Source organism: Ovis canadensis, chromosome 1 (assembly GCF_042477335.2).
Source record: "Ovis canadensis isolate MfBH-ARS-UI-01 breed Bighorn chromosome 1, ARS-UI_OviCan_v2, whole genome shotgun sequence".
Classification (NCBI taxonomy): Eukaryota; Metazoa; Chordata; class Mammalia; order Artiodactyla; family Bovidae; genus Ovis; species Ovis canadensis.
In genome coordinates, this window is record NC_091245.1 from 117121321 (window position 1) to 117144467 (window position 23147).

Below are 23147 nucleotides of genomic sequence, written 5' to 3' on the forward strand. Positions count from 1 at the left end.
ACCAAATGTTAGCAAGTAGCAGAGAGAATCCAGCAGCAGAATCTATTGTCTGCTTCTTGGATTATTCAAGATTCTAATTGTTTTAGTCTTGAGGAACCCAAAAATCAAACAAAGAAACAGCTAAGCAGAATAGATGTTCCCCTCAGTGATTCTCCCTACACTCCTACACTGATTCTTCCATATCAATAGAGTTGAAAGCTTCTCTGTTATTTCTCTGATTTGTATGATTTGATGGGAATGATCTTCTCAACCTTCTGTTGCCTCTGACAGAGGGAACACAGGGCTGGTACATGCTTGCTCAGAGGCACTCTCGCCCTTCTGCCTCCACCCATAAATCACAGAGCCTTTGAGAAGGCAGCCACCTCTGGGCTGAACACAGCAAGTGTTGAACTGTGAGTAATAATTTATACTGCAGAGTAATTTCAGGCTGAAAGTGAAAAAGATTTCTCGACCCTCCTAACGCTGAAAGGGGGCATAAGTCATATAATTTTATGCCAGCAACACATGTATCATATGAAGGGGGAAATATTCTTTCAATGACCTGAATGTTATGTGTTGTCATTAAAATATGTTTAGCCAAGGCTGTGGCTCAATTTGAAACCCATTTGAGGGTATGTGTCATACTTGGTCTCAGGAAGGACTTGAAGCCAATTTAGAGACTGTGTATTACAGGAAGTCTTCATGTTGGAGGTGTGAAATTTATAGTCAATAGAAAGCAATTTTCTGATTGGAACTTGGCCCAAACATTGCAATGAATACAGTGAGAATGTCATGGGATCTGTAATACGCATCAGTGGGAGATTTGGAGGGGGGCGGTTAAATTCTCTCTCCAAGCTGAGTCAGGTCTGGCGAGAATCAGAACAGGACAAACAACACTAAAAAAAAGTTGGATAAATTATGTTCTTTCCAACACCATCTCTTATATAAAACATCCTCATAAGTTGTCTCTAAGCCTTTGTTCATTACAGCCTTGACAAGTAGATCTCCAAATATGATCTGTCTCCTTTATCATGTCCTTCTGTTTCTATTTCCTGCAACATGAGAACTTTTGTCATCTAATTTATGCCCACATTTCCAGGTATTCTAAGATTTTTGTCATGCAATCAGGCTTAGGACTCAGGCATCAATGAAAGTCATCATGACTGTTTGCAGAACTTTCATATTTGTAGCTTGGAGAGTTGGAAGAATTTCTCAGAATCTTAGGAAGAATTTCTCAGAATCTTAGGACTGTATCTCACCATGCCCATTTTTTATCTTAAGATCCAGCTCATAACATTCAAGCTCATGACAGTTCAACAGTCTAACATATGGCTGTAGCCATACAAAACCACTGACTAGAGCCTGCATACGCTACGTATATTCATGCTTGGGATTCCTCTAGGTTAGTTGAGTGAGAAACTCTAGATATAGCGACTCTGGGTATTAATACATTTTGTAAAACTCTCCTGATGTTTCTAATGTGCAGACAAAATAGGAACCATCACACTAACAACAACTCTAACCCAAACTTTAATGTACATATGCATCACCTATGAAGCTTTTTTTAAATGCAGATTTTGATCCAGTAGTCTGGATGGGATCCTGTGGGGAGCAAGCAAATTAGCCAAGATGGCTGGTCAGGCTCTCTCACATCTCACAAAGAGCTGAGATCCTCGATAGCACTCCACACGCATATCATGAGGTACTCTCTTGGTCATGGGCTGCTGTGTGAGGTGTGCCTGTAAGAGTGTCACCGGGAGAGCTCTGGCTGCTGCCGCATTGGGGCTGCAAAGGAGTGCCAGCGTGGTTATGTCATGTGAGTTATGTTATGGCTCCATTGTAGCCCCATGATGGTTATACTGTGGCTGCTGCTATGGCTGTTGAGTCGGCCGGAAGAGAGGCTGTGTTACGGTTGCTGTGCCCGCAGGAGAGAGTAAATGTGTCTGCGCTTCCCATGGCTCTTTGTATCTCCTTCCAGCCTCTTATAAGGCTTAAGCCTTGCCTACCCTGGGTTTAATGAACAGTGTGGACAGTGTGAATAGCAATTGGCATCATGAACAGTGATACAGATCAGAGTCCCGGATTTCTAACAAACCCCTAGGTGAGGCTGATGCTACTGGTCCATGGATCATATTTTATGATGTCTTCAACCTATTTCTTCAAAACTTAGCTCAAATGAGGTATCTTCTATAAAGGTTTTCCTTAGGTTCTCAAGGAGAATTAAGCCTTGTATCCCTTCTGTATTTTCAAACATCAAAGTTTTACAGATGTCATTAATTAATCATTTCCTTGTTTGCCTCCCTATACATACACATATGCTCAATAAACCCTGAGTTTAGGGGCAAAGACAGTGACTTACTCATTCTTGTTGCCACTTCCTATCATAGAAGTTAGATGAATGTTATAAAGGAAGAAAAAGTGAGAGGTAGAGAAGAATTCATGAACTTCCCTGAGTCTCTTTATCACTTCCAAGTATCTACCACAAAGTGAAGCTATGGTCATAGCTTAATTCCACATTATCATTATGCTGAATCTATTGCTGGTTCTGTGTGTTTACTAACTCAAGAGACCGCTGGCAGAATTTGTCAGCTGTGGATAAATGCTTCAGTGAGCTATGCCCTCAGAACAAGCTATTGTAAAATAAACAGCTGAAACAAGTAAGTATTTATTATTACTCACAAGTTATGGGCCATCTGTGGCAATAGGATTTAATAAAGAGATTAACAAGTACTCCTTACTTTAGAAAGAGAATAATTCTTCAGTCACAATACTATATCAAGGACTGGGTAGATAAGAAACTTCATTCTCTGTGGTGACTTGATATGCCTCCTATTGTATCTGCATCAATTTTTGGGCAATTGAAGTTCTTTAGAAAACTATAGTACTTTTACTTTCTAGAATTCAATTTGACTTTTTCTTGAATTACTTTTACATTTTTCAGTGTAATATAATGAGGTTTAGCATTTTATGTATAAATGAAATAGAAATAGATACAGATAATGTTTATCAAACTGATCCCAAAGTATTTCTTTCTAATCTTACCAAGGTATCTAGAATTCTAACCAGGATAATTAAAATTCCTTTGCATATTGAAAGGCAAATATTGCTTGGGAAGATTAGTGAATGATTTAAATACTATCTACTAGTGGCTTAATTCGGAGAAGGCAATGGTACCCCACTCTTGCCTGGAAAATCCCATGGATGGAGGAGCGTGGTGGGCTGCGGTCCATGGGGTCGCTAAGAGTCAGACACGACTGAGCAACTTCACTTTCACTTTTCACTTTCATGCATTGGAAAAGGAAATGGCAACCCACTCCAGTGTTCTTGCCTGGAGAATCCCAGGGACTGAGGAGCCTGGTGGGCTGCCGTCTCTGGGGTTGCACAGAGTCGAACACGACTGAAGCGACTTAGCAGTAGCAGCAGCAGTGGCTTAATTTGAGTTTGTTGATGTCATAAGTGCAGGTGGACTCTTGGGAGGAAAGGACTTACAATAGGTACATTTGAATCAGATGGGAGGTACTTCATACCCACCCCCTGAACTCCTCTGAGATTTAATTCAAGATCTCAAGGAAGCTAAGGATCACAGTGAGCCTCCTGAGTTTCAAAGGAGCAGATGGCAGAATGCAGCAGTATCTATGAAGGATAGGGGTAAAGAATTTGGGCAAAAGGAGAGCTCTGAAGACACAATCAGTCTCCTGTTACACAGTCTCCAGCACTCAGCCAACAATCACCTGGACTTTCTGTATTGCAGGAGTGATCCTTTTTCACCGGAGATCTATTAATTCTGCAATTATCAAAAAACCAAGAAAGCATTTTCTGATATTTTTAGCTGGGGTGACCTAGAATTTACATTTATTATTTAGGCTAATTTCTCTCCTTTATCTTCCTTCACCTTCTCTTTTTATCTTATTACAGTTTAATCTTATTACACTGTCTCTTTCTCTTTCATCTCTTCAACTTGTCATTCTTCCTATCCCTTTCTTACTCCTTCTATTTATTAGTCTTTCATTGTTATAAAAGTAATGCAATCTCCAGAGGAGAAGAGGGGGTAAAAAATAAAACAGAGCAAGTGAAGCACAAACAGCTCCCTTGGAAAGGTCACAAGGAGTTTTAAGTAGAAATGTCATTGCTATTCTGTCACAAAAATAATAGCCCTAAACTGCTCGCACTAGGGGTGGATTCTACTTTTCTCGAGAAGCAATGGAGAAGTGCTCCTTTTGAGGTTTGACTTTTAATCCAGAGTTGTGTTTTTAAAATGTCTTAATCCATCTGTTATTCTCTCCACACAGTTTCACAAACATAGTGTGTAATTTGGCTTTGCTTCCACACAGACAACCCAGGGATGAATAGATATAGGAGGTATCTGGTGTGCTGTGTGTTTACACTTCCCTAGGCTAATAGAATCTCTCATTGACTCAGGCCAGCAGTTCTGATTGGCAATAGAGACCAAAGGCCAAAAGAACATTAGGCATATATACTAGTTTTCCTCTCTCTGCAAGACTTGACATTTTCCCAGGCTTGTAATCTATTAGCATCTCTCTCTCTCTTTCCTTCCCTCTTAGAGCTCACTGCTTCTGCTGCTGCTAAGTCGCTTCAGTCGTGTCTGACTCTGTGTGACCCCATAGACAGCAGCCCATCAGGCTCCCCTGTCCCTGGGATTCTCCAGGCAAGAACACTGGAGTGGGTTGCCATTTCCTTTGCCAATGCATTAAAGTGAAAAGTGAAAGTGAAGTCACTCAGTCGTGTCCGACTCTTAGTGACCCTATGGACTGCTGCCTACCAGGCTCCTCCATCCATGGGATTTTCCAGACAAGAGTACTGGAGTAGGGTGCCATCGCATAGCTCACTAGGGACCAAAAAGAGCTGATCAGTAGAAGATAAGAACCTAATAAGATGAAGCAGTAAAAGAGAACAGATCTCTTTAATCTTCAGCTGTAGTATGCACATTAATGCCTCTACAGTCTCAGCCTGTTTCCTCCAGTAATCTTGGTTGAGAATAGATGGTGGACAGAAAGAGTGATAGTGTTGGGCCCTCTCTTCCATGAATGGTAAAGAGTGATTCTCCTTGATTTGTTGACTGGAAGAGAATAGACAACACTAACCCAAAGAGAGACAAAACCTCTGTCGATCAAACAGATTTAAAACTTAGGAATCCCAAGGTAAATGCACCGGTCAAATTGTAGTCCTTTTGAAAATGAATGTTTCTTTTGTCATTGGAATTTAATACCATATCTGCCATATCTGCCATTTGCGAATTGCACGCATCTGGCCAGCTATTGACCCCTTCTTGCTTTAGTTTCCATGTCCATAAAATGAATATAACACTTCTTTGAGATATTACCTGCCTCACAGTAGTGTGAAGTGAAAGTGAAAGTCACTCAGTTGTCCTCCGACTCTCTGCGACCCCATTAACTATACAATCCATGGAATTCTCCAGGCCATAATACTGAAGTGGATAGCCTTTCCCTTCTCCAGGGAATCTTCCCAACCCAAGGATCAAACCCAGGTCCCTCCCATTACAGGCAGATTCTTAACCAGCTGAGCCACCAGGGAAGCCCAAGACTACTGGAGTGGGTAGCCTATCCCTTCTCCAGCAGATCTTCCCAACCCAAGAATCGAACCAAGAATCGAACTGCAAGCAGATTCTTTACCAGCTGAGCTGCCAGGGGAGCCCTGGTAAGAACTCAGTAAATGATACTCAGTAAATAAGCCACATGGTAAACACTCAGTAAATGATAGTTATTACTACTAGTAGTTTTACATTTATTTCAGTATAGGCTAGAGTTAACCACTAAACACAAAGACTGTCGATATGATAGAAGTTGATACATTTATCAGTAAACAATGCAGAATGGAGTGATCTAGGTGAGTGATAAAGCTCTGTTCCTGGAGGTGATTCAGGGGCCATGTTTCTTCTGCCTACACATGCGTCATCTTCTAATGTCTGGTTATTCCAAGTGTGGTCCTGGACCAGCAACATCAGAATTATGTGGGACCTTGTTAAAAATGTTAAGGCTCAGGCCTCATCCTAACTTTCTGAATTACAATCCGTATTTTAACTAGATCACTGGGTAAGCAAATTAATATTTGAGAAGTATGTCTCATCTGCTTAGTTAAAATTAACCTATCAGCACCACATTCAAGAAAAAAGGAAAAGCAATTTCCTCTTGAAGAGATGACATGAAGGTCACACATTTCACATCCGCTCACAGTGGCTACACCTGCCCCTTTCTGGATGGCCGCGGGCCAAGCTAACCCTCCATGTGACAAAAGGAAGGAGAACAGAATAAAGAAAGACACGTTACAATTTCTGCAAAAACTGTTATCTTTTTGTTGCAATTGTTATTACAATGAAGATTGGAATATGATCATGGGATAGATTTAACTGGTTGCCGGTGGGAAAAGTAACATCACCTTGGCCTTTATACTGCTAAGCTATTCAGACACAAACTTTGAAAAATAAGAAGAGAGAGAGGAATTTTTAAGCTGCAATCAGCACAATCCCTTTTCAAAGTAGTAAATAAAAACATTTTAATACCAAAAAAAAAATGCTTTTAGTAGGAACCAAGATAATCATCTGAGGAGAATGTAATTCATAAGGAATATTCTGATGCCATTCAAAACAGTGGCATATCTTCGATCATGCAAAGTTACTGAAAATGCTACACCTGTTCACTTGTTGTTCAGTTGGTCAGTAGTGTCTGACCCTTTGTGACCCCATGGACTGCAGCACACCAGGCTTCCCTGCCCTTCACCATTTACTGGAGTTTGCTCAAACTCACGTCCATTGAGTCCGTGATGCCATCCAACCATTTCATCCTCTGTCATCCCCATCTCCTTCTGCCTTCAATCTTTCCCAGCATCAAGGTCTTTTCCAATGATTTGGTTCTCATCAGGTGGCCAAAGTATTGGAGTTTCAGCTTCAGCATCAGTCCGTTCAATGAATATTCAGTGTTGATTTCCTTTACAATTGCCTAGTTTGATCTTGCTGTCCCAGAGACTCTCAAGAGTCTTCTCCAGCACCATAGTTCGAAGGCATCAATTCTTCAGCACTCAGCCTTTTTTTCCAGCTCTCACATCTGTATATGACTACTGGAAAAACCATATCTTTGACTGTATAGTCCTTTGTCAGCAAAAAAAAAAAAAATGTTTCTGCTTTTTAATATACTGTCTAGGTTGGTCACAGCTTTTCTTCCAAGGAGTAGTGAAGTCACTCAGTCATATCTGACTGTTTGTGACCCCATGGACTGTAGCCTACCAGGCTCCTCCATCCATGGAATTTTCCAGGCAAGAGTACTGGAGTGGGTTGCCATTTCCTTCTCCAGGGGATCTTCCTGACCCAGGGATCAAACCTATGTGTCCTGCATGGGCAGAAGGATTCTTTACCACTGAGCCACCATGAAGCCCTCCAAGGAGCAAGCTTATTTTAATTTTGTGGCTGCAGTCACTGTGCAGTGATTTTGGAGTCCAAGAAAATGGTCTGTCACTGTTTCCATTTTTTCCCCGTCTATTTGTTATGAAGTGATGGGACCAGGTATCATGATCTTTATTTTTGACTGTTGAGTTTTAAGTCATCTTTTTCACTCTCCTCTTTCATCTACTCAAGATGCTCTTTGATCCCTAGGAAGACTAGGATATATCAGTGGAATTCTAACTGAGACTCAGAGAATGAAAGGAAAAGAGGCACAGGAAGTCACAATGATCACTGTAAAATGAGCAATTAATACCAAGTGCCCATCTGAATGGAGAAATGTAGCAAAAGTTTACTTCTTGCTCATGTAAAGCTCCATGTGAGTCGAGTAGTCTTATAGCATCTTGTAAAATAGATACCCTCTAAGGGTGTTGAAGCAAGGCAAAAGAAAGATGACCGAAGTATATGGACACTTAGCTGCCTTGGCCTGGATTATTTGCCAAGGACTGTCTGCCACAAGATACTTAAGTTTGGGAGCATACAGAAGAGAAAGTAGATTAAATAAAACAATTATCTCTTATATTGCACTTCAAATAAGTTGCCTCATTTTTTTTTTTCTTTCACACCAAAATTCTCCTAAACATAAAATTCTCATCAAGTTTAAATCAGCAAACATTTCTTTTGCTAGCTAGGACTGTTCCCTCACTTCCAAATCATAAAATAACTAGGTTAAAACCCCAACAAATATTCAGAGATTTAATCTGAAAATACATCGATGTATTTCTGAGTAAGTTTGGAAAATTGATTTTATTTTCCCAATATTTCTAAGAGGTTGCTTTCTAAAGATATAGCCCATATTTTAGAGGGAAAAACACAGACTAGGAGTTCAGGCCCAGAACCTGTCCTCAACACTGAGGGTGATTGGCTGCACTTCTATGAGCCTGTTCTCTTACCTATTTAATAAGACAGAAGGATAGACAATCCATAAAATCTCTTTCAACACCTAAATTTTGAAATATATCATTAATGAAAGTCAGATGGAAATACCTTTCAGGTAATCTCTGGCTCGATTTATAGATGAGTAATATTCAAATTGCAGATTTTTTTTCTGCCTTTTTAAAAAACATCTATACAGGCCCAGGGATGGAAAATCAACCAGATAAGACCAGTTCTGATAGCCATGCATCATACCATTATGAATTACTGCCTAATATTTTTAAGGGATTAATTTTAGATTAAACACAACTCACAAACTGGAGTTGGACCAATGATTACAAATCAAAATCATTGCTAGTATCATTGAACAGGCAAAAGTCAGCTTATCACAAATAGCTTTGCTTCATACTCTGAAATAGACATGTTCCTGAAAAGCAGGTTTAAAGAGAACTTAAGTAAATGAAATTTGATTTTTCATATTGATTTCCATTTAGGTGAGAGGACCAGAATGGATAAGTAATTTTTATTCAATATTGGATAGAACTAACTTCCCTCTAACTTGTTCAGATATTTCACTCAGTAAATATGTTCTCAACACTATTTTAGGTTCTACAATATTTTGCTTTCATTTCTACATTTGCTTGAAGACAAAGGAAATAAGTCCTGATCTTAATTACTTTCTATTTCTTGTTTCCTATCACTGTTTTCTCATTGCTGTTTTTATCTTTTGGTTTATTTTTCAGTTTTTTTTTTTCCCTTTTTTGGATCATTCTCTTTCTAATTTTGTAGCACTGCCCTCGAAGGAGTCCCCATAGCATATAATACTCATATATTTATTTCTTCTCCGGTAAACTCACTTGTGTGCTTAGTCGCTTGAAAGTGAAAGTGAAATTGCTCAGTCGTGTCCAACTCTTTGCGACCCCATGGGCTGTAGCCTACCAGGCTCCTCTGTCCATAGGATTTTCCAGGCAATAGTCCTGGAGTGGATTGCCATTTCCTTCTCCAGGGGATCTTCCCAACCCAGGGATCAAACCCGGTCTCCCGCATTGTAGACAGACGCTTTACTGTCTGAGCCACCTAGTCATATCCAACTCTTTTCGGCTATTTTGGACTGTAGCCTGCCAAACTCCTCTGTCCATGGGATTTTTCGAACAAGAATACTGAAGTGGATTGTCATTTCTTTCTCCAGGGGATCTTCTTGACTCAGGGATTAAATCTGCATCTCTTGTGTCTCCTACATTGCGGGCAGATTCTTTACCCACTGAGCCTACTTTATAATGTCTTAAAATAATGTGCTTATCTCACCAATCACTGACACACTCCCCAGCTTTTGTACTCAAGGACTAAACCTATTTAAACGTCAGGACCCCTATACAAATAACCTAGTTCTTGAAGAGAGATGTCTCTGAGAAGATGCTTGGAAAAGCCATCTAGCAATGACACTTTATTCTATGTCATGCTTAATTTTTTTTTTTTCAGAATAAGTTCTCATTCTTTATTTCAGCTTCACAGTTACTTTGAATGATTGGGCAGGTGTGTTTAACCCCATTTGGAAAACAAGAAAGGAACCCAAGGTTAAGAGGGATGAGGTAAATGTCCTGGTGTCGTAGAGTTAGTTGAATTGAAAAGATAATGGGAACATCTAGTCCAGTGCTTGGTGTCGGTAGGTCAGTGAGCATTAGTTAAATTTTCAGAGCTGCCTTAGCACCTCACATCACGTCCCCATTAGACCTTGTGTGTGTGTGTGTGTGTGAGTGTGTGTTTTGTGTATCAAAAAACACAAGTAATATTTATAATTTTATAATGGTCTAGAAAATAAAGCACTTTCCCCATAATCAGCCCCCAAATTATTTCCTTTGATCTCTTACCTTTAATTACTGAATTGTTGTATCATCTTGACCCTTCCAGTGGCATTGACAGCTAATGCTGGGTTTGCATTCCTGGTTGCCATCGGAGACAAGCCATTCCATCTGGAGGATGCCTCTCATAATGTTATTTTTTACTCCATCTCATAAAACCTGTTCTGTATAAATATATTTTAATAAATTAATAAACAGGATGCAATGAATTCTGGCAGGGTGACATTTAAGCACAAAGCAAGGGGTTTAAACAGATCCTGACTTGTGTTAGCCAGGAAAACACCCCCCACACTCACACACACACACACAAACATCCACTCACACTCACAAAAGGTCTTTGTATTCATTGGAGATATTATATAATGAGTTCTAGAAGGTTAATTTGTCATGTGAGGGGAACTGACCAAGAGATAAAGAGGTACAGGAGAGGCAAATGTTCTGAAATAGTTGGCTAGTCATCAATAGTTACGCCTTTATATTTCAGAACTAAAAATACTAGACAACACTAGAACTATTAATAATCCTTTCTAATAAGCTTAAAATACCTCATGAATAAATCCTTTTGTTGAGAGAGCAGTTTTAGTGTTTCTTACCATAATGTTCTCTAGTGAAAAACTATCTTAGTGCCCAGTGGAGTGAATACGGGGACTTAGTTGGTACATAAGTGTATTCAATAAATATTAGTTGTATCATCATTTAAATGAGCATTCCCTAAAACACAGCTACCTTGATTTGGAGGATTTTGAATGTTCCCATTGCATCCTTGCCCTCAGGATACATATGTATAGAAAATTCTCAACATATAATTACAAAATCAACTCAATATTGGTAAGCCATTCTGAATAACTTAAAGAAGAAAGCTACTTTTATTTTGGAGAACTTTTCTTTTCACTTCTCTACACCTTTAAAAGTTTACTTCTCATAGAAGAGTCTCTTTCATATTTTAAAATACTTTTCAAGTATCAATCTATTTCAGCTTGTAACAATATATGTTGTAATTACACTTCCTTCTTTCCCCAACAATGTTCTGAGCTGCTCTATGGAAGAGACTGAATTTTATTCATTTTGTAAACTTACTCTCTGAATACAGAATATGTTTATCAAATGAATGAACCCTCCAGTAGTATTCTTCAGGCTGGTATAAATACTTGCATTTTGCAATCTATTTCTTACCACTATTTAAGAAGTTTTTTAAAAATATTGGCAACCTTAAGCGAAGTTCACAAATCAGTGAGATGTGTTGAATTCCTCCATCTCCCTTTCTATTCCTCCCCAATGTCCTGTTACCCGGACTTGCTCCCCCATCCCCTAATCGCTGAATGCATTGATGATGCTGCCCTTTGGCCATAAAAATGCTTTTCAGGGCTCCATGCTGTGTCAGTATTCCTGACCACTAACATCACCAGTACCAAAAGCAACCCAGGGGTGTGAATGAAAGCAAGTTCCTTTCTCTCTGAACTTCAGTTTTCTCACGTATAAAATGTAAAAGTAAAAAATATACTCCTGTTGCCAGGAGTAATATTCTTTTGAGTTGGACCAAACAAACTCCTTAGGCATCCTGGCAGAAAAAACTGGGGCCATCAATCTGACCATGTTCTAGTTTTGACTTTTTGCATATTGAAAACGATACATTGGAAATCTCACTGATACAAGTATTATTAGTGATCTTCTGCAGCCAACTTTACTCACATGGACTTTATAAACTACAACCAGCTATCCTCTCCACAGTCTTTATTTCAGACAGATTTGTAAAGAGCTTGAAAGAATATCCATTACATAGTAAACATTACATAAATATTGATTAACTATAGCAATTATAAAATTTTTGAACACACTATATTCAGATATTCATATGAATTAATATTTATGAGAAAAGCTGCCAGACCACAATAGAGAGAATTTGACAGAGAGAAAAAGGAACAAGAGTCACTTAATACCACCACCATTAGCATTTTGCTAACTTACCTTCCAATATTTTTCATAGATGTGATAGAGAGGGCAAGAATATCATTATCACCATAGTCAACATTTTCTGAACTCTTACATTGTGCTTTATAGAGATTGCTTTTCATGTAATTCTCCCAATAATTCCCACCGAATCCCCACTGATAGAGCCAAGACCAGGGTGATACCACCATGACAACTATGGCAGAGACAGCCAGTTTTCTAGCCAAAATTTGTGTTTGTCTTCCTTAATGTAACATTATTTTTGCAAAACAGCCTTCTATCCAGGAAAGCTACTCTTCCCATCTAGAAGTGTCCAGACAGGGCCATGAGCTAGTTCTTACCAGCTGTGACAGGTGTCACTTCAGGCTTGAGGTGGTTAAGAGCAGGCAAAGCTTGGCCTCATGATTTCCATTTCTCCTGGCTGCATGTAGAAGACCTCAAAGTCCTGGAGAAGATGGTGGAACCACATAGCAGAAGAAGCCTAGGTCCCTAAATCATCAGGAAAGATACCCTCCAAACAGCAGTGTTGAATTATGCTAGCCTTCAGTTCAGTCGCTCAGTCGTGTCCAACGCTTTGCAACCCCATGAATCGCAGCACGCCAGGCCTCCCTGTCCATCACCAACTCCCGGAGTTCACTCAGACTCACATCCATTGAGTCAGTGATGCCATCCAGCCATCTCATCCTCTGTCGTCCCCTTCCCCTCCTGCCCCCAATCCCTCCCAGCATCAGAGTCTTTTCCAATGAGTCAACTTTTCACATGAGGTGGCCAAGTACTGGAGTTTCAGCTTTAGCATCATCCCTTCCAAAGAAATCCCAGGGTTGATCTCCTTCAGAATGGACTGGTTGGATCTCCTTGCAGTCCAAGGGACTCTCAAGAGTCTCCAACATCACAGTTCAAAAGCATCAATTCTTCGGTGCTCAGCCTTCTTCACAGTCCAACACTCATATCCATACATGACCACAGGAAAAACCATAGCCTTGACTAGACAGCAAAGTTGTTGGCAAAGTAATGTCTCTGCTTTTGAATATGCTATCTCGGTTGGTCATAACTTTTCTTCCAAGAAGTAAGCGTCTTTTAATTTCATGGCTGCAGTCACCATCTGCAGTGATTTTGGAGCCCCAAAAAATAAAGTCTGACACTGTTTCCACTGTTTCCCCATCTATTTGCCATGAAGTGATGGGACCGGATGCCATGATCTTCATTTTCTGAATGTTGAGCTTTAGGCCTACTTTTTCGCTCTCCACTTTCACTTTTATCAAGAGGTTTTTTAGTTCCTCTTCACTTTCTGCCATAAGGGTGGTGTCATCTGCATATCTGAGGTTATCAATATTTCTCCTGGCAATCTTGATTCCAGTTTGTACTTCTTCCAGTCCAGCGTTTCTCATGATGTACTCTGCATAGAAGTTAAATAAGCAGGGTGATGATATACAGCCTTGACGTACTCCTTTTCCTATTTGGAACCAGTCTGTTGTTCCATCTCCAGTTCTAACTGCTGTTTCCTGACCTGCATACAGATTTCTCAGGAGGCAGGCTAGGTGGTCTGGTATTCCCATCTCTTTCAGAATTTTCCATAGTTTATTGTGATCCACACAGTCAAAGGTTTGGGCATAGTCAATAAAGCAGAAATAGATGTTTTTCTGGAACTCTCTTGCTTTTCCATGATCCAGTGGATGTTGACAAATTGATCTTTGGTTGCTCTGCCTTTTCTAAAACCAGTTTGAACATCAGGAAGTTCGCAGTTCACGTATTGCTGAAGCCTGGCTTGGAGTATTTTGAGCATTGCTTTACTAGCATGTGAGATGAGTGCATTTGTGAGGTAGTTTGAGCATTCTATGGCATTGCCTATTTTTTGGAATTGGAATGAAAACTGACCTTTTCCAGTCCTGTGGCCACTGCTGAGTTTTCCAAATTTTCTGGCATATTGAGTGCAGCACTTTCGCAGCATCATCTTTCAGGATTTGAAACAGTTCAACTGGAATTCCATCACCTCCACTAGCTTTGTTTGTAGCGATGCTTTCCAAGGCCCACTTGACTTCACATTCCAGGATGTCTGGCTCTAGTGCTAAACAACTTTTGATTTAAAAAAAAAAAAAACCACTGGAATTTCAGAGTTTATCTGCTACTTTAAATAATTCACCAACACTACATACCAATTTGTAAGAGGATATAGTCATAATCATACTGATAGCCAAGTTTTAAAATTATCTTTTATATTTTACATCATTTGATAAGATTTCCCCCACAATGTAGCATAAGTCTATCAATGTAAATACCTTCAAAATAACAGGGTATTCTACAGTTTTATAATAATTTCTTATCGGTTGGCTTCTTTCATTTATTTTTCCAATAACAATGAAATAATAAGCTACTTAATACCTTCTTTTATATAATGTTTTCTACAAAAGAATTAGGTAATTGCAAAATATCCCTTCAAAATGAAATTATTGTTCCAACTGTCTAAACATTAATGTATGCAAATTCATTTCCAAAACAATTTCACCAAGGTCCTGGCAAATAACAATTCACTAGAGTATGTGTTTTATCATAACTTAACAGGAATGAATAATCTTTTGAAAAATATATTTTCAAGTATAATAGATAAAAGTGATAAATTGCTGTGTTGATATGATTTATTATCTCTACTAGTGACTGTATTTTCTTACCCCTTGTATGTTCTACTAGTTACATGGTGAACATATTCAGCATCTCTCATTTCTCTTAAAACTTGTTCAGTTCATTTCAGTTCAGTCACTCAGTCGTGTACGACTCTTTGCGACCCCATGAATCGTAGCACGCCAGGCCTCCCTGTCCATCATCAACTCCAGGAGGTTACTCAGACTCATGTCCATTGAGTCAGTGGTGCCATCCAGCCATCTCATCCTCGGTCGTCCCCTTCTCCTCCTGCCCCCAATCCCTCCCAGCATCAGAGTCTTTTCCAATGAGTCAACTCTTCGCATTCACATGAGGTGGCCAAAGTACTGGAGTTTCAGCTTTAGCATCAATCCTTCCAAACAAATCCCAGGGCTGATCTCCTTCAGAATGGACTGGTTGGATCTCCTTGCAGTCCAAGGGACTCTCAAGAGTCTTCTCCAACATCACAGTTCAAAAGCATCAATTCTTTGGTGCTCAGCCTTCTTCACAGTCCAACTCTCACATCCATACATGACTACTGGAAAAACCATAGCCTTGACTAGACGGAGCTTAGCTGGCAAAGTAATGTCTCTGCTTTTGAATATGCTATCTAGGTTGGTCATAACTTTTTTTCCAAGGAGTAAGTGTCTTAATTTCATGGCTGCAGTCACCATCTGCATAAACTTTATTTAGGTAGAAGACTCAATCAGCAAAAGAAATCCACTACATAGTTATGTGTTTGGAGGCCACTCTGAAGTCTATACTGTATCATCTTGACATTATTGAAAAAGGTGAGTGGAAATAGTGAAATTGGAAGAGGCCCTTTGTTTGGAGCTAGTGACTACGAAATAAGACTTGACAATGTCCTTCCAGGATTTACACAAAAGATTAGCTTGGACTTAACATTTCTGGGAGTTTTATACTGCCATTACCTAGGATGCCAGCTGATATATTTAATAAAACCCCTATCTCTTATGCTGATTTACGGAAACTAGCACAGGAAGCCAAGAGTTCCTGGAGCACCATTGTTCCCACACATTGGAATCCTATAAATACTCTTAGCTGAGATGATGCTTCTTGCTTCAGACAGAAACAAGTCCATAGAAACAGAAAAATCAGGGAAAATCTGGCATTTAAAACTAGTGAAAAAGAAAAGATAATACAATAAGAAAGCAGAAAAACATTTCTGCCAGTACCACTAAATTTGATTTTATGTGGTCTCACTGATGTCTAAACATAAAGAAAATAAAGCAATAAGGAAATTAGATAGTTCAAACCCAAAATATCAGGCACACTCTCTATTGCATGGAAAATTTTAATGAAAGTCTTATTGTGGACTGATTTATTCCAAGAATTGTCATATTTTTCCTACCTCCTTTGGCTTTGTAGAAATAATCTAGGTATGAAGTCACTTTTTAAATGTAGGACTTGAAGAGGGGGAGCATCCCTACATTCTATATGTCACAGAAATTCTGCTTACTGACAATTCCGATTAGGAAACACTACAATGGCAATTTGAATTCACTTAAGTCAACTGGTTGCCTAGCAGTAAGAACTAACCTTAACATCAATCTAAATATATATCTTAGTTGATATTTACTTGAAACTTTGAACAATTGCTTTTTCTTAGTTTACTGTAAGGGTCTTCAGTGGCCTTTGTGTCACTTCTTGTAGGAGGTACAGAAATTATTCTGTAGATCATCAACTACAATTGTTCTTTCTCAAATATTAAGGTGAAATCTTCCAGAAATCCTAACATATTTTTTATCCAGCATGACTGTTAAGTCAAAGAAACTCTATTGGTTTAATTTCAGTTAAATTAAGTCATTCAAAGGAAGTAATACAAGTCTATGAGCCTCTGAAACCAAAAATGGTTAGAATTATGGGAAAGGGCATATATTTCAATTAATCACTATGAACACAAATTAAACTATTTTATATTATCAATACAGTTTAATACAATTAAACTACTAAATATTAATTATACCTAGTATTTATAGGAATTATCTTATATACCATTTTGAATCATTTGCAAAATAGTAAATGAAGAAAAGAACAAAACAACTGAATGATTTGGACTTATTACAGATTTTTTACATAAATACAAATGGCCAGCTGACTAGTCACGGATTTTCTATCCTGTATAAGTAATTAATTTAATGTAAAAAACAGATGAACCCAGGCTACAGTCATTTTAACATTAAATGTCATTAAAACTTTTTTTATCAGAAAGAAAAAGAAATATTGCTAGATCATTCCCTTTAGTGAATTTTCTTTTGAGATTTAAAAATGTATATATATTAGTTGTAATTTTCAAAATATGTCTGACCCCTCTAATAGCAAGGGTGTTTTCTTTCTTACTCAGAACTGGAATATAGGGCTGTGTGTGTCTTTGGCTTCTATTATGTGCACAGTACTTGTTGAATTTTTTAAATCTCACTGATATTTGGGTGCTCATTCTAGTTTAAGATAGAACCATAATTCTTCTTCATAAACCTGGATTACATTTTGTACTATAACAATTTTACAACAAATTTCAAAACTATATTGAGACTTCACAAAATATATGTAATAAATATATTTTTGCATGAAAATATGCCATATCTCAGAGTTTCAAAGGGTTTTTTGTCATCAGTTTATCATGAATATGATTTTCATATTTTTAAAAAATTCAAATTCAAAACAAAATTTTGCATATTGAAATTAAAGGGAAAGCCATGTGCATGTGTATGTGTGTGTACTCAGGCAAAACTACAGAGAAAAATCTATTCACTCATATTGGAAAAATATTTTTTATTGTAAAATATAATAAGGTTTTCTTCTATGGTAGACTTTAGAAATCATTGAACTTTGACTGCTCTTCTGCTTATGTCAAGTTATCTATTTTCTTGGAAACTCTGTTTCTTCTACAAATTTAATATACTAATCTCTATTTTATACAGTTGTCATGAGAGTAAAATCAGACTATATGTATAAAACACTAGAATAGGGTTTGTCAAGTAGAAGCAACCCTCTCATTGAACACTGTAGCTTAAACGGCTCAGGTACAGTTCTGCATGAAAGCAATTAACTACATAAACTCTCAAGTCTCCTCCAAGGCTTGACTTTTGATTGCCTATTAAGAATTAAAATTCAGCTGAATCTCTATATGTAGACCAGATCATATATCAATCACATTTATCTCATTAGCTTTGAACTGGCTCATGAGGTTTCAGATTGAAAGTTAAAAAGTCCAGATCTTAAACTATATTTTTATGTTAGCTGTTTCCTTTGAAAGAATCTAAATACTATTACAAACAAAAATAAATAAATAAAATGTACATATTAGAGCATAAAATGATCATGAAAAATAAAACCTCTTTTAAAATTTTTAATTTCAATATAATTCCTCACTGGGAAAAGTCAAGTTATGCTGATGCTTCTGGCACTATGCCAAGATAATCAGAAACCCATGGTTTAGCTGGAACAAAAAGGAAAGTATTATTAGCTACAAGGGATCTGCACAAAAGATATTCTGCTTCCAGGTCCACAGATGTGGGATTTGGGGAGCAGCACTAGCATTCTGTAGGGTGTTTTCAATTGTTTTGATAGTCTGTATAAAGAATGTTGGTGTATACAGGTGTGTGTATGTCAGATAGAGAGATATTGGCAGACTGAATACCTCACAATGGAATAAACCTGTGATCGCTATTTGGTTGGCGATAGACAAACCAAGATAATACACCCTCTCTCCATTTCTTCATGCTTGTGTAACCATCCAGAAAGATCATGCTCATGTAGGGTGTTATTCATTAGACCCAGCTTTCTTTCCTGTTAAACTTCAGGCTACCAGTCTCTGCAGACTTATGAAGGTCAGACTGCTGTCATTTTTAAGGGACATTAAATCAGGACAATTGGGAATTCTAGCTCTGCCAGTCAAGCAATAGTAAGGGTCACAATGTAGCCACCTACTTATTCCCTCATGCCCTAATCCATATCACAGTTTGTGACACTAATCAAGATAGTCTCAGCTCACAACAAAGAAATATTTCCCATGTTTTCTTACAATCATCAATGTGACTCTCATTGGGTAAATTCAAGCTCCAACTGGTATTAGGGCCAATGCAGTTGTTTCTAGGTAGGATTTTCTTACTCCTGACTTTTTTATTGTTGACCTTTGAAATCATGCAGAGCAACAAGGTGCTAGTTTAGGCCTCTGCACAAGATGATGGGGAGAGATTAAAAGGAAGAGGGTGCAGAATCTACCTAATTTCTGCGTTTTGTTCTTTGAGAGGGTTGATATTTCCTGTCTACTTCTTGAGTGGTTAATAATACAGTGGCTGATTCTTCTTCACCCAGAGGGTTATTGTCATCCTTGGTAGAGTTTGACATTTTACACTTTAAGTAAGCACACCCTTAGGCAAGGAGACACCATGAGACAGATTTCCTTATTAGAAAAAGATGTCACCAAAAGAGCAAGTCAACAAATATGCCACTGCCAAGAAGCAACCAGTGTACCAAAGGAAAGGGTTCAATAAGGCAGGGAGAAATGGGAGAGAAGGGGAAGATAAAGAAAGCGGGTGTGGGGGAGGAAATGGGCAGTAGAGAAACGAGGATATGTGTCCCTTGGAGCACAATATGAATAGAAGACAGTAAGGTCTATTCTCAGCTATAAAATGCAATTCAGGACGCTCAACTGCCTTGACATATCAAGTGTGGAAAAAGGGCTTTGTATGATTTATGGGTGTTTGTGAGCCTCAGTCAACTGTGCCATCCTTACTACATTTAGAAGAAAAATAATAGACAAAACAGTTTGGGGTGCCAGGTTGTGCAGATTTAATTTGCAATATTTAGGTGGTTAATAAAAGATAATGACATGGAAAGCTCAAGTCCACAGCGCTAATAGCAATCTACAAAGTAAAGCAGCTGGGACATTGGAAGTGAGGTGTTTCAGGATGTGGGTTCAAGTGCACCAGTGTGGGCATTACAAGAATGACTCACATTGATCTTCTGTGCTGATCCTTTTACTGATAGAAATCCCTCACATGGCTGTGTTAGATCACATCCCCAGATTGCAGTCATGTAACAACTGAAATGTATAATTACACAAACATCTCCACTCTGTCTTATTTATTTATATCTAGTGTTTATTGAAGTCCTTGTCCTCAGTGAACTTAAAGTCTTATAGGAAAGACATACATTTTAAAAGATAAATAGAATATGTTGTATTTTAGAAGAGACAGGGATTGGCACTTAAGAGATAAATAAAGCAAAGTATAGAGCTAAGAAATGTGAATTATTGAAAAGATCTAAAGCAAAAAAAAAGCAGACTGGATTTTTGGTCAAGGAGAAAATGAGAAACATGAAATTAGAGACAGCAGCTGTACAAACACTTCACAGAGTTTAATCTCAAGGGGAAGAAACAAATTGGAGTGATATCTGGAAAGAGGGACACAGAGGGTCATCAATCGAATTTTGTTTTGTCTTGTTCTGATTTCTTTTTAACTGATGGAGAAATAGCAGCATATCCTTGAATAGACAGCATGGGATGAAATCTAATGGACAGATGGAGGGGATGGTCTTACAGAGGAACAGAGGCAGTTCAGGGAAGTGAGAGCCACAGGCACAGGTGTCAGCAGGGATGTAGATGTGATAGTAATAGGTTACAGAATTTTTTCACAGTGAAATAAGAAGCAAAGCCAACGATAAAGAAAAGGAGATTAAGGTATTCGAGAATATAAAGGTATTCAAGATTTCAGGAGAGAGAAAATGGCATGAAATAATGTTCTAAAATATCTAAAAATGAATGGATAAAAAATATGAGCTCTAGATAGCACTAGGGGTCCATTTGAGTTTGAAGATTGTGACTTTAAAGTGAGATCAATCAGCTTAGTTGTGTTTTCCTCCAGCCATTTCAACTACAAGTGGGTAAGCACAGTATATAATAAGGGTTGAATTATTCAGAGTTGTGGTTTAGCCAAAGAAATTCAGTAATGACAAGTGCAAGGGAGCTGAAGGTATATTTAAGGGAGTGATTATAATAATTAACCAGAGAACTTAAGCTGGGTAGGAACATAAGATTACAAAGGGGAGGTGGACAGGGGAAAACCGAGAGTATAGTCACATCAATGGACTATACAACCTAACTAGGATTAATACTTGTAAAACTTGAAGAATCTAAAGATGGAGGGTGGGGCTAGAAAGATAGAAAGTAGTGGTCAAAGAATGAAATACATCACACTGAGATTGTGGAAATGTTAAAATTATTGACAATGACAAGATCTAGGATGTGACCATGAAAATAAATGGCTTAGGAAAGACAAAGAATAAGACCGGCAAAACCAATACAATATTGTAAAGTAATTAACCTCCAATTAAAATAAATAAATTTATATTTAAAAGAAAAGAGAACACAGAATTGAAAAGCCCGGGTTTTAGAAAAGATATCAATATCTTACATTGAAATCAACAAAAAGGATGAAGGATTAGTGCTTCAATGAGTGACAAAGACATAGGAGCAAAAATATTTAAGGAGGGAGTATTTATTCAAAGTATTAAAACATTAGCAAATATTATTAACTGGGCTATTAACCCTCATCTTTCAGGACAATTGGTGCTGTGTGTTTATTGCTACTGGAGTGTGTTTACTTGTTTGCACTATCAGAAGATAGCACTAGGGAATATATGACTCCAATTTTGAATTTTCTATTGTGGGAAAAACGCTCTCAAACAGCACTACATGCTACAGAGAAGCTGTTCATAAGAAGAATCAATCAATGCAGCAAACTTCAGTAAAGTCTTATTTTAAGAAATTGCCACACCCACCCATCCTTCAGCAGCACCACCCTGATGGCTTGTAGCCACCAGCATCAAGGCAAGACCTTCCACCAGCATGATAGTTAGCATGTTTAGCGATTAAATAGTTTTAGTTAAAGCTATGTACATTGTTTTTCAGATGCAATGCTGCTGCTGCTGCTGCTAAGTCGCTCAGTCGTGTCCGACTCTTTCGACCCCATGGACTGCAGCCTACCACGCTCCTCCGCCCATGGGATTTTCCAGGCAAGAGTACTGGAGTGGGGTGCCATTGCCTTCTCTGAGATGCAATGCTAGTGCACCCTTACTAGACTACAGTATAGCATAAGCATAACTTTTGTTTGCACTGGGAAACCAAAAAATTCACATTATTGAAGTGGTCTGGAATTAAATCTTCATTATCACTGAGGTACGTCTGTATTTTCTCACGATACACACACCAGTTGCAGAGGTGAAAAGATGGTGACTTTATAGTGAACAAACACGGAAGCATCAGCTTCATTATATGATCAAGTTTAATATCAGCAGTGGCAGAGCAGGTGCATGTCATAGACATATGAATATGGCACACTGTAACCATCATTTCTATGGAGTCATGCCCACTTTACATATCCTGAGCCCTGTCATGAGGCCTCAGCTGAAGGACATTCTACAGAATGAAATGCTTGTAATTTGAAAGACTTTCAAGGTCATTATAGGTATAAAAAATTAAGAAACTATTCCAGATTACAGGACATGGAAGAAAAGGACATCTGAATGCCAAATGTTATCCCATATTTACGCTGGATTAGAAGAGAAAGGATTTTTATTGGAACAATCTGGCATCAATGCTGATTTAATTTAGAAAGTTGTATTGTGGTTGTATAAGAAAGTATAGGGGGAACATATATTAGAGTACTTAGGCATGCTGTAGCATTATGTAACTGGTTCTCATATGATTGAGATAATAAAAATGATTTATCAGTGTATTGTCTCTCTCAACTCCAAATTCATATTTTATTGCCTGCTCTACAAAAATGGACCTGGACTTTTTTAAGCTTTTTGCCACTTGACGAAAAGCTTTATCAGTAAAGGGAGCTGGAGATATTGAAGAGCTATTGCAGGAGGAAGGGGTTTTTCTTCCTGGATCCAATGTGTTCACTTGACAGGTTTTTGTCGAGCAGGTGGCTTCCCCAGTGCCTGGCTCCTCCAGCACACAGAGCAACCCTCTCACCTAGCTCCTGTGGCCCAGGCAGCTTCTCCAGGGTTCAGTTCCTGCAGTTTCCCCAGCAGTGCATGGCGCCCAAACAAGCCAAGTGACCATAACATCCACCTGCAGTCACCCCCAGGTATACAGCTACTTGTGAACAGCTTTCCCTGACTCATTAGAGGGTAGATCTCCACCAAGTTCCGCCAGCACAGCACCGCAACAATTTCTCTGCCATTCAACAAACTACAGCTGTGCTTTCTTCGACAAGGTTTGAATTCCAGCCCTAGAAAAATTCCTTGTTAGACACTTCTTCATCCCTAAGAGTAGTGGCTGCTTCTTATTTCTGCTATTCCTATATTATTTAGAGTTCTCTTCACTTTTTATTAGCTCATCTCTACAA

At 38.4% G+C, this 23147-nt stretch overlaps 1 long non-coding RNA gene across 1 annotated transcript in view; it reads right to left on the minus strand.

The window, feature by feature from the left end:
* LOC138433982 (uncharacterized) overlaps positions 1–10513 on the minus strand; it is a 36987-nt gene extending 26474 nt beyond the window's left edge. Inside the window, exon 1 of the long non-coding RNA XR_011254559.1 lies at positions 10195–10513. This is a non-coding gene — a long non-coding RNA (uncharacterized lncRNA). The remainder of the gene's footprint in view (positions 1–10194) is intronic.
* Between the last annotated feature and the right edge of the window lie 12634 nt (positions 10514–23147).